This window comes from Somniosus microcephalus, chromosome 4 (assembly GCF_052327205.1).
Source record: "Somniosus microcephalus isolate GS21.2 chromosome 4, FLI_Smic_1.0, whole genome shotgun sequence".
Taxonomy (NCBI): Eukaryota; Metazoa; Chordata; class Chondrichthyes; order Squaliformes; family Somniosidae; genus Somniosus; species Somniosus microcephalus.
The window spans coordinates 14,258,418-14,271,037 of record NC_140990.1 but is presented as its reverse complement, the minus strand read 5'-3'; positions in this window follow the sequence as shown (position 1 = coordinate 14,271,037).

Here is a 12,620-nt window from a genome sequence, read left to right as displayed (position 1 = left end):
GCACTACCTCCCTACCGCTTTTATTTATTTCACAGTCAAGGTTGTTCCGATTTGCGATGGCTGGTGTGACATATAAAGGGGTCTGGCCAAACACATGGTTGTTGCCCTGTGGGTCTATGAAGTCGGGTTCACATCCGGTCCTTGCATTTAGGTCCCCACATAGTAGCACCTTACCAATTCCAATTCCAATTCAAATGCTTTATTGGCATGAAAGTTTGGGCCTGGAAATGGCTGATTTCCATGTGGAGAGTATCAAATAACTCCTCTTCAAAATATGGCGATTCTATTGGAGGTATGTAGATCGCACATAAGTAGACATCTTTTTTTGCTATTCCTATATTTTTATCTAATTTTAGCCATACATGTGATTTCCCCTGTTTTATCGGTGAGATGTGTTTGTCCAGTTCTCCTTTATACCACACCAAGATTCCCCCGGAGGTTCTGCCCTTGCGTGTCTTAGTGTTCTTTACTGAGGGCACAATGATTTCATGGTACATTGGAGGACAGTGGGTGGGCACGTCCTTTTGGCACCATGTTTCTGTTAACACAATTATATCAATGTCTTTTATAGCTTTTAGGAATTCAGGGTCTGTACTCTTCATCCCAAAATTGAGGAGCGGAGACCCTGGATATTCCAGCAGCTTATGTGGAAAGAACGCATTTATATAGTTCAAAACGAAATAAAATGGACCAATTTTGTGGGATGAGTGTGAAAACACTAGTTTCTATAATGCTAAATGATGATTTAGTATAAATTTCATGAGGCATGCACATACTGCTATCTAATAATAGTAATAGTAATGATAAAATAGCAATATTAATAATTTAGTGCATTCCTCTCCGGCTTTCCATCAGGGCGCTTAACATCGTCCTGATCTTTCTCAGTTCTTCGTCTACAGTCTGTGGTCTAGAGGGGGATCTGGGGTCAGATACAAAAGCACGGTTCTGTTGTTGGTTTTGTATAGGGGGGTGGGGGCCAGTGGTGGTCCTGTTTGGGTTATGGCTCCCAATGGTAGAGGGGGTGGGAGGGGTGCGTCTTTTGGCAGTGTTTATGAGGTTATTTGCGAAGACCCACATCCGCTGTTTGAGTAGATGTATTTCGTCGTAGAGGTCCCTTGTGTTGATGTTTGGGTGATGGGCCAGGTAGACGTTGGGGAGGGCCTTACATCTCGTGTCGATCTCCCTGTTGGTGTTGTGGATTACATAGGCTGGGGTGTCCTTTCTGGGCAGTAGTGTGGAGATCACGATCCGCGCCTCGGGGAATTCCCTGCTGGCCTTTTCCGCCATCCTGCTCACCGCCCTAGCAGTGTTTTCCCTCTCTCTGTCTCTCTCTCTCTCTCTGTGTCTCTCTCTCTGTCTCTCTCTGTCTCTCTCTCTGTCTCTCTCTGTCTCTCTGTCTATCTCTCTCTCTCTGTCTCTCTCTCTCTCTCTGTCTCTCTCTCTCTGTCTCTGTCTCTCTGTCTCTCTGTCTCTCTCTCTCTCTCTCTCTGTGTCTCTCTGTCTCTCTCTCTCTCTCTCTCTCTCTGTTTCTCTCTCTCTGTCTCTCTCTCTCTGTCTCTCTCTCTCTCTCTCTGTCTCTCTCTGTCTCTGTCTCTCTCTCTCACTCTCTCTCTCTGTCTCTCTCTCTCTCTGTCTCTCTCTCTCTCTCTGTCTCTCTCACTCTCTCTCTGTCTCGCTCTCTCTCTCTCTGTCTCTCTCTCAATTTCAATTCAATTCAAATGCTTTATTGGCATGAAAGTTTACAGGGAACCATATTGCCAAAGCTTACATAACAAAAAGTACAGTTTTCCAACATTCTGTAGGTGTCAAACAATTTTGACCTTCGTTGGGTACATACAATATTAATTTAAACAATATTAATTTAAACAGTCTCTCTGTCTCTGTCTCTCTCTCTGTCTCTCTCTCTCTGTCTCTCTCTCTCTCTCTCTCCCTCAGTCCTCTCTCTCTCTGTCTCTCTCTCTCTCTCTGTCTCTGTCTCTCTCTCCGTCTCTGTCTCTCTCTGTCTCTCTCTCTCTCTCTCCCTCAGTCCTCTCTCTCTCTGTCTCTCTCTGTCTCTCTCTCTGTCTCTCTCTCTGTCTCTCTCTCCCTCAGTCCTCTCTCTGTCTCTCTCTCTCTCTCTCTGTCTCTCTCTCTCTCTCTCTCTCTGTCTCTCTCTCCCTCAGTCCTCTCTCTCTCTCTCTCTGTCTCTCTCTCTGTCTCTGTCTCTCTCTCTCTCTCTCTCTCTCTCTCTCCCTCAGTCCCCTCTCTCTCTCCCTCGGTCCTCTCTCTCTCTCTCCCTCAGTCTGAAAGGATTAATACTAGTCCTAGCCCCTTTCGGGCTGCCCCAGATCAGGCGTATTCCCCAGACGTTCACCTTCAACTAAAGTTAGACGTAGCCGAATCCTAAAGACGCTTAATTGGGTCTATAGGCCCAGACTATCTCTCCCTAAAGGAAAGGAATGACCTGAAGATGTTACCGTCCTCCAGATAGCACTTTTAATAAGTTTAACTAGACTGTAACATTCCGGATATTATGAGGGTCCAGAAAACTCCCCCAGAATACTGCAACTCCTCACCAAAGAGTGTACAGAGATTGAGTTTGCGAGTTTGATACAAAAGTACTATGTGAGACAATTCCCAAAAAATATAGATTCATTAAAGAACGACATGTAGTTTACAGCTGGTGATTCAATCGCAACTTTAACAGTTCCAAAAACAGAAATCTTACGATTCTTATCATCAGAGAACCTTATTCTCAAATCTTAACTTCGTTACATTTTTACATTTCCTAGTCTTATTCCAGGATATCCACCAAAATCAAATGCCTTTGATACCCGAGACTCAAAGAGTTAAAGACTTACAGAACCTGCCTCTGAAGCCTGAGAGTCACTTTGACCCTTTCAGCGAATCTGTCTTCCCATTTGAAAGTTCTATATTTATACCCTTTCTCAGTGGTATAACATTTGAAGTTTTCTGCTGATGTAAACTAATTATCTCTAGTCATTTTTCTCTTGACTTCAGCTATTCTTACTGTCAGTTCAGCTGTAGCATTAAGAATTATGTCTCCTCCATTAGGTGTTTGAAGCTTATCATAAAAACAATGTGACAGCAGTGGTCATTTTTATCAAAGTCTCCTGTTTGTATCTTTTGCATTTAGAACACCTCAACTGGTTGCAAAACAGACTTCGTGCCTCCTAGGTGTTCCAAGTTCAACACAAAAACAATGTGATGGCTGGTGCCTCCTGTGTATCATTTGATGTCAGGTGTTTCTTTCCAAAGTGTTGGTTTATAACACTTAAACTGGGTATGGCTATTGTATTCTTTCCAAGGCTCAGACTTTCAGGAACCTCTTACTTCCTGCTTCAATAAGGCCATTGTTTCAGTGTCAACAACTTATCTTATCTCAAAAGCCTGTATGCTGTTTACAGCTTTTGATTGTTAAGGCTTCCAGACTTCCAGACCCAGTATGTCATGTTTAATAAAGTCAAAATTCTGTTCATAGGATTGTGTATTTTTCTGAATATGGCATATTCCTTCACACCCCCCTCTTGACCAAAAAATGAGCTGGAGCATCTAGACAGTGTTTGGTCAATGTTACTAATAAGGTTACAATAGCACATTCATTTCACGAGATTTACAATCATGTGCTACATGAAAATTCCTTTTAAGTCATCCTAGGACAATGTTTTGCCTTATTTTAAATTGAACACAATTTAAAAGGATGATAGGTACATAGTCATGCAATTAGCGAAACAACATGTACTTAGAATGTCCAATCGGCGGATGTACATTCCGTAGAGGTGAGTTATTCATACGAATCAAGGAGATGTCATTTGAAATTAATTGAAGCTTGACACGCTGTTCCTTCGATCCGGCTTGTGTACAGATTCTTGTTTTCGTAAAGGCCTTACCTAGCATTCAGTTGATTCCTTCTTCATCCGCTGTGTCTTCCTCCTTCGTTGAAGTAACTTATTGATCTTTCCTTGTTTCGGTTGTTGCTTTTCGAGAATCCAATTCCTGAGGCGTTGCCAAGCGTCGTGTGGAGGAGTCATCAGTAATTCGATCGCATCCATGTCCTGTGTCGTGCTCCAAGCTGGGTCTTGAAAGACAGTGTATGACTGCACCTTGTACTGTTCCTGCATTTTGGTATCCCGCAGGACATCTTTTGAGATTGTCTATGGAGAAAGTTTTAAGAATATGCTTGCCATTCGGCTGGTTAATATGTATTTGAACTGTTCTTTCGTTAATAACAGAATGGATTTGGACATGTTTTTTCTAAATAACAACAGAAAATGCTGCAAAAACTCAGCAGATCAGGCAACATCCGTGGAGAGAAATTTGAGTTGACATTTTGGGTTGAACCCCTTCTTCAAAACTGGAAAGAAAATAAAAAGATCGAAGGCAAAGCTGTGATCGGACAAAAGAAGTGAAAGAAACAAAAGAAGTGAAAGAGCTAGACGAGATGGTAATAGGCTGAGATTAGGTGTAAAGTGTATTGGCAGGGCAAGAGATAGCTGCCAGGTGTGAGAGCGAAACAAAAGGAAAGGGGGGGGGGGAAAGGAGTGGAAAAATTACAAGAAAAAATGTGTAATAGGGGCTGAGGTTATGATCTGAAATTGTTGAACTCGATATTGAGTCCGGAAGGCTGCAAAGTGCGTAATCGGAAGATGAGGTGCTGTTCCTCGAATTTACGTTGAGCTTCCGTGGAACAATACAAGAGGCCAAGGACGGTGAGGTCCGAGTGGGAATGGAGCGGTGAATTAAAATGACAGGCGACCGGAAGCTCGGGGTCACCCTTACGGACTGAACGGAGGTGTTCCGCAAACTTCGGTCTTAAACCAGGTTTTTGCTCAACTTCTTTTCCTGTACCCATTCTCCTACTAGGGGCTGCCATGCTTTGTTTGTCAGTTTTTTCTGCCTATTTGCCTCCCTTATCCTCTGATCAATTTGATGAACCTCCTCTGTTACTTCTTTTTTTAAATCTAACTGTCGCTATTGGGTCAAGGACTCAGAGTGTGTAGAGGCAATAAAAGAACTATGGGTAAGTGGTGTATGCATCTCAACCCCATACCTCAGATAATATGGAGTTTTAGGGGACACTGCCCCTGATGCAGATGCGGGCTCATTATTAAGTAATAGCTGCACCTCCGAAATGATGGTGGTCCACTTATTCCCCCTGATTCTCAACAGTCTGATCAATAGCTTTTTTACTTCCTGGTTTTTACGTTCCACCAGCCCCGCTGATTGCAGATGACGTGGCGTGCTGTGCTCTAACCCAATCCCCCTTTGTTCGCAGTAGTCTTTGAAGACCTTGGACACAAAGGCTCCGCCTTGATCGGAGTGTAAGATTTTGGGTGCACCAGCTACAGTAATAATGTCAGTAATAGCATTGGCGAGTGCGTTTTCTGGAACAGTTTTTGTGGGGACCAGCCAGCTGAAGGAAGTGCATCCATCTACACAAACGAGAACATGTCTGTATCCCAAAGACGGGGGAAGTGGTCCAATAAAGTCAATAAAGAATTTTCCCATTGGCTCATCAGCTTTCACAGGAGCCAATGGTGGTGGCTTAATTAGTGATGACTTACTGGTTAAATAGCATGGCTCACAATTTGCCACATATGTTTTACAGGCCTTAAGCATGCCTGGCCACCAATATAAGGGGGTCAGTTTGCAGAATGTTGTTCTGGCACCACAATGTGCTTGACCTATGCCCTCGTGAGCTTCTTTTACAAGCTGTTCTCGTTTGTGTCTCAGGGATACTTCTCGGTTTCCCTTGGGCAACTTAACTAGCGCAATACCCGTAGGGGTTTCCGAGTAAAAGTACTTTGGTGGATATCCTGGTGAATTCTCTTTTGTTGGGTCTAATAGCTGAATCAGTTCCTCATCCGGATTAGCTGCCCGTTCTGCCCTAGTGATTACACTAATATTGGCAGGCCCCTCTCGAGAGGGTGTCATGCAGACCGAACGTTTCGCTTGTTCATCTGCAAGACTGTTTCCTTTTGAGTGTACTGTCCCAGTGGTATGCCCGTGTACATGAATCACCTGACAATTCTGTTTCTCCATCCTCGAATGGAGAATGTCTTCCCACAATGACTTATGGTTTATGGGTTTACCCTTATGATTGGTAAAATTTGTTTGTACCCAGAAAACTAGATCTTGGTTATATCCTCTTTTACAGTTGTCATTATCCGTACAGATTAGTGTGGGTTTAATATGGTCTGCATTTTCTAAAGCATATCGTAATGCTGCGGTTTCAGCATATTGCGCTGTCTTATGGCCAAGGAGTATAGACAGTACTTCTTCTGGATAAAAAGAATAGGAATCTCGAAAAGTCCCTACTACTATCCCCATCCCAGCTGAGGATTGTTGGGATATCCCTTTTTTAATCATCATCGAAGATCCATCACAGTAAATGACTTGATGGTATTCTGTAAGCGGTCTCATAGGTATTTGCCTGATTCCCTCCTCCGTTTCATCATCCTCCATGATGGGGAGATGCTCTAAGTCCATTTCTGGGGAGAGGAATTTAAAAATGAGTGTAGGATCATTCAAGAACGATGCCCATTTATGATTAAGACACCTTGTTCTCTTAGTTCTTTGAGCATTGTTAGACCTATTTTTCCTTTGTGGTCTTGAATAGGCCACTGTTTTTTAGGTTTGTGCCAGCCAGCATCAAGTGGGTGGGGTTTGATGTCTATCTTTCCACATTGATTTGGATGGCGTTGTAGATAAGGGTAGTATCTATTAATGAGTTGCTCGAGGAGGTCTTTGCCTCCCCCCTCTAGGCAAGTTCGATCAAGCTGTGTCCGAACATGTTTTTCCCTGTTATCCTGGTCTGTGGATGCTTCTACAGGTCTGGTTGAAATTTTAAGGTAATGTTTCATGTCTGGTTGTCCTATAATGAGGGAACAGGCCAATTGTGGTACCAGTCCTACATCTAGGGTCACCGTGATTCCATATATAGTAATAGGTATTTTGTAAAAATCAATTATTTTGGTTTTGTCTTGTGTGAATCCCCCTAATGGTCTTTTACAAATTGGGCTCCACAAATCTGTTCACTTTGTTTTTATAATTGCAGGATCTATTACAGTGTTATCATCTCCCGTATCAAACAGGGCCTTCACTTGTGTGTTTGTGGGCAAGGTTGCCAGGGCATAGGGGAATTCAAGAGGCCCTGGCTGGGTGCCAGGCCTTCAATCCTGGGATTGTTCATCCTCAAGATCCTGAGCTTCATTTGCTGCTTTGTCTTTAATTATTTTAACTGATTTTTGTTCCTCCCTCTTAGGGGTATCACGTTTTCCAGATCCCTGAGGGGGTTTGTCGGACCGTTTATTATCTTGACGATCCTCCTGTTGGGGTGGACGTTGGTTCTGCCGGGAATCTTTTTGATCCTCATTTCGGTTTTCTCGGTAGCCTGCCATGGCTCTCTGATAGTTTTGGCCAGTGTAAAAGCTGTCCCCATAGGGAATCCACTGTCCTTCGCTTTCCTTTTGAGGTCTAGACCCTCGTGTTATAAATCTCATCATCATGAAGAAACGACTCATGAAATAACACTGGACGGCCAGCTGGTGACGCCATCCAAGGAGTATAAATACTCGGGCATGGGCCCAGCTTGCCCAGGGACATTTTGTAAGACAAGAACTAGTGAAGTACAACTAGACCTCCATGTTTTGAAACAAGTTGATTAAAGCCTTGCTTTATACTTGAACCAAGTGCGTAGTGAGTTTTATTACGTCACCTCGTCTATCCCATCTTTCCAGGGAGAAATCTTTCTCGTATTGTGGGTGATTTGGGGGTGTAAACCTTCTGGAATACCCTCTTGGGGGTCCCGAGCCACGAGTTTGTGTCTGGGCGGGGTGGACTTGAGACCTGGGTCTATACAGTCCTTCTTTCTGAGTACCAAAGGTACCTTCTCTGTTTTTTTCTATCCCTAGTTTATAGGTTTAGTTTGGGGTAGACCTAAGAGGTCATGATTTAATTGGATAATGCGATTGACATTATCCCATCTTTGTTGGTTATCTCGATAATCATTTAGAGCACCCTCACAGGCAAGTTTGAGGGCTGTATTTTGGTATTGATTGGCCAGGCAACCATGGACAATGTCCCAGTTATCCTGTGTAAGTACTTTGCCTAATCTGTGTTATGTTCATAAATAAATAGACATTCTTATTATGAACAGCTAGCTTCTAGCTAGTCACTTTATTCACGCCATGTGGACTTCCATACAGCATCCATCTTGACTACTGCCTTGTGGGTAGCCTAGTGCATCGTGGGTAGCCCACTCTTATATACATACAGCTCCACCTAGTGTACCATTCTAGAATGACAGGTTACTGATCATTACATCCCCCTTTCTTTGAGGTTAAACAAAATCAATATCAATCAACTTTCAAGAAAAACGATAAAGATGATATCAGTAACACTTTTGTTAGTGCTCTATAAACATAAACATTTTCACAACAGTCAACACATTTTCAAAGCTTTACTTTATACTCAAAGATTAAGTCTATCAGGCTTTTTTACTTCACGTGTGGATCTTCTCAGCACAGGTAAGTCTGATGTGTTTTCATGAGAGCCTGTATGTGTATTTGTGTTAGATTGTTCTGGTGGTGAGTGACAAGATTCAGTTGCAGCATTGTCATCGATTTGCTCTTGGATAGTTTCTTGTGTTTTTAGGAGGGAACGGCGGTTCCTCCTGAGAATCTGTCCTTCCTCAGTTCTAACAGTGTATGACCTTGGTCCTACTTCCTCAAGAACTGTAGCTTTCCTGTTCCATGCATCTGGATCCTCAATCCTGACAACATCATCCCTTGCCAATGGTTTCAGAGTTTTGGATGACTTGTCATAGTATGATTTCTGTTTCAGCTTTAACAGTTGCAGTCTCTGTCTCAGTTCCTTACTCTGCTTTTCTTTTGCACAGCAGGGTAGCATGGTACGCAACTTGTGACCCATTAGGAGTTCAGCAGGTGAAGAGCCAGAGTCTAAAGGTGAGGCTCGGTAGCTCAGCAGGGCGAGATAAGGATCAGATTTGCTTTCTGTCGCTTTCTTCAGTAGCTGTTTGAGAACTTGAACACCCTTTTCTGCCTTACCATTCAACTGAGCATACAAAGGACTGGATGTGATGTGCTGAAAGTCATACTGTGCTGCAAACTGTTGCCACTCCTTACAGTTGAAGCACGGACCATTGTCGCTAACGGCAATCCTGGGAATTCCATGTCTGGCGAAGATGGATTTCACATGCATTATGACACTGCTTGCTGATGTGCTTGAGGGCAGCGCCACCTCAGGATAGTTAGAATAGTAGTCAATCACTGATGCGCTATCAATTACTCATAAAAGACTGAGAGTTAAGAGAGTAACTAAAGGCTTTTATTAACAAAAGAATGAAGGTCTGCCTCGAGTGGTCGACCGGTCCAGAATACAAAGGGGCTGGGGAGCAGTCACCTTTATACTAGGACTTGTGGGAGGAGTCAGCCGAGGCATGTCCAGGCATGTACACAGTGGAATACAAACAGTGGTTTACCACATTCACCCCTTGTTTAAAATTGAGTCCGGCGGGGTGAAGTGTATTAAAAGCTAGTGTATCGGAGTCTCTCCGGAGGTCTTGTCTGCCGCTGTGATCGGCGTGGCGATGGCAGGGGTAGTGGAGCTTCCGGCGTCGAGTCCCGCGTAGGCTGTGGCACAGGCGTGTCGTCCTCGTAGATGTCGAGCGGGTCGCTGGGCCCAGGCCTGCCATCTGCTGGGGCTGGATATCGGATCGTGGGGGGGGTGGTGGTAGTGAGTAGTGGGTTACTGCGGCCCCCGAGGGTGCAAGGTCTCTTATGGAGACTGTGTCCTCCCGCCCGTCCGGGTATGCAATGTAAGCATACTGGGGGTTGGCGTGGAGGAGGTCGACCCTCTCGACCAGGGGGTCCGTTTTATGGGTGCTCACGTGCCTTCTCAGCAGGACCGGCCCTGGGGACGTCAGCCATGGCGGTAGCGATGTCCCCGATGTGGACTTCCTTGGGAAGACAAACATTTTCTCATGAGGGGTGGCGTTAGTGGCAGTGCAGAGCAGTGACCGAATAGAGTGGAGTGCATCGGGGAGCACATCCTGCCAGCGGGAGGTTGGAAGGCCCCTAGACATTAAGGCTAGCAGGGCGGCCTTCCAAACTGTCGCATTTTCTCTTTCCACCTGTCCGTTCCCCCGGGGGTTGTAACTGGTGGTCCTGCTTGTGGCAATACCCCTAGTTAGCAGGTACTGACGGAGTTCGTCGCTCATAAACGATGAGCCCCGGTCGCTATGGATATAGCTGGGGAAACCGAACAGGGTGAAGAGGTCGTTCAGACATTTAATGACCGTGGCACTGGTCATGTCCGGGCAGGGGATGGCGAACGGGAAACGGGAGTACTCATCAATAATATTGAGGAAGTACACATTGCGGTCGGAGGAGGGGAGAGGCCCTTTAAAATCAACGCTCAGGCGCTCGAAGGGGCGAGTGGCTTTTATCAGGTGGGCCCTGTCTGGTCTATAAAAGTGCGGTTTGCACTCAGCGCAGACTTGGCAGTTCCTGGTCATGGTCCTGACCTCCTCAATAGAGTAAGGCAGGTTGCGGGCCTTGATGAAGTGGAAGAACCTGGTGACCCCCGGGTGGCAGAGGTCATTGTGGAGGGCCCGCAGTCTATCGATCTGCGCGCTGGCGCAGGTGCCACGCGATAGCGCATCCGGGGGTTCATTGAGCTTCCCGGGCCGGTACAAGATCTCGTAATTGTAGGTGGAAAGTTCGATTCTCCACCTCAAGATCTTGTCGTTTTTGATTTTGCCCCTCTGCTTGTTGTTAAACATGAAAGCAACTGAACGTTGGTCAGTGAGCAGGGTAAATCGTTTTCCGGCCAGGTAGTGCCTCCAATGACGCACAGCCTCCACAATCGCCTGGGCCTCCTTCTCAACAGCGGAGTGTCTGGTCTCCGGGCCTTGGAGGGTTCGTGAAAAGAAGGCCACGGGTCTCCCCGCCTGATTGAGGGTAGCGGCCAGGGCAAAGTCGGACGCGTCGCTTTCCACCTGGAAGGGGATGGATTCGTCCACTGCGTGCATGGTGGCTTTGGCAATGTCTTCCTTGATACGGTGGAAGGCTAACCGGGCCTCTGCCGTCAAGGGAAAAGAGGTGGACTTGATCAGCGGATGGGCCTTGTCTGCATAGTAGGGGACCCACTGGGCATAATAGGAGAAAAACCCTAGGCACCTCTTCAGGGCCTTGAGGCAGTGGGGCAGTGGGAGTTCCATAAGGGGACGCATCCGGTCGGGGTCGGGGCCGATGACTCCGTGTTCCACAACACAGCCAAGGATGGCGAGGCGGTTTGTGCGGAATATGCACTTCTCCTTGTTATATGTCAGGTTCAGGAGTTGGGCGGTGCGGAGGAATTTTTCGAGGTTTGCGTCATGGTCCTGCAAGTTACGGCCGCAGATGGTCACATTGTCCAGATATGGGAAAGTGGCCTGCAACGCATTTTGATCTACCATCCGGTCCATCTCCCTTTGGAAGACGGAGACCCCGTTGGTGACACCAAAGGGAACCCTAAGGAAGTGATAGAGGCGGCCGTTTGCCTCAAAGGCAGTATACTGGCGGTCCTCAGGGTGGATAGGGAGCTGGTGGTACGCTGATTTCAGGTCAATGGTCGAGAAGACGCGGTACTGTGCGATCTGGTTGACCATATCAGCTATGCGGGGGAGTGGGTAGGTGTCCAGCAGGGTGTAGCGATTTATTGTCTGGCTGTAGTCGATGACCAGGCGCTGCTTCTCGCCGGTCTTAACGACCACAACCTGGGCTCGCCAGGGGCTGGTGCTGCCCTCAATAATCCCTTCCTTCAGGAGCCGCTCCACTTCGGTTTTAATGAAAACCCTGTCCCCGGCACTGTATCGCCTGCTCTTTGTGGCGATGGGCTTACAGTCGGGGGTGAGGTTAGCAAACAGTGGGGGGGGGGTGACTCTGAGTGTGGAGAGGTTGCACCTGGTGCGCGGCGGGCAATTTGGGAGCTGCTGGCTGCGGACTGTGAGTGGGGGTAGGGGTCCACCGTACGCCATCGTAACACTTTTAAGGTGGCACTGAAAATCTAACCCCAGCAGGACGGCAGCGCAGAGGTCGGGCAGGACCAGAGGTTTAAAATGATCGTACACGGTCCCGTCTACTATGAGTGTCACTACGCAGTAGCCGCCGATGTCCGCCGACTGGGACTCGGAGGCCATAGAAATCCGCTGGTGCGCAGGCAGGACTGGGAGAGAGCAACGCCGCACCGTGTCGGGGTGGATGAAGCTCTCCGTGCTCCCAGAGTCAAAAAGGCAGATTGTATCGTGGCCATTTACCTTAATGTCCATTGTGGAACTGGCCAGCTGGTGCGGTCTCGCTTGGTCCAGTGTAACGGATGCCAGCGTAGGGGTCGGTGTGTCGCTGCGGGTATCAGATGAGGCGGTGTTGGGGGCCTGCTGCGTTCCGGCTGTCGTCCAAGATGGCGGCGTCCATGATCCCCATGTGGCTGGAGGCGTCCAAAATGGCTGCTGTACCGGTGGTTCGCACATGGCCGGGGAGGCCCAAGATGGCGGCCCGCATGGCCCACACGCGGTGCTGCTGGGGTTCGGGGTGGCTTTGGCCCTGCAGACGTTAGCG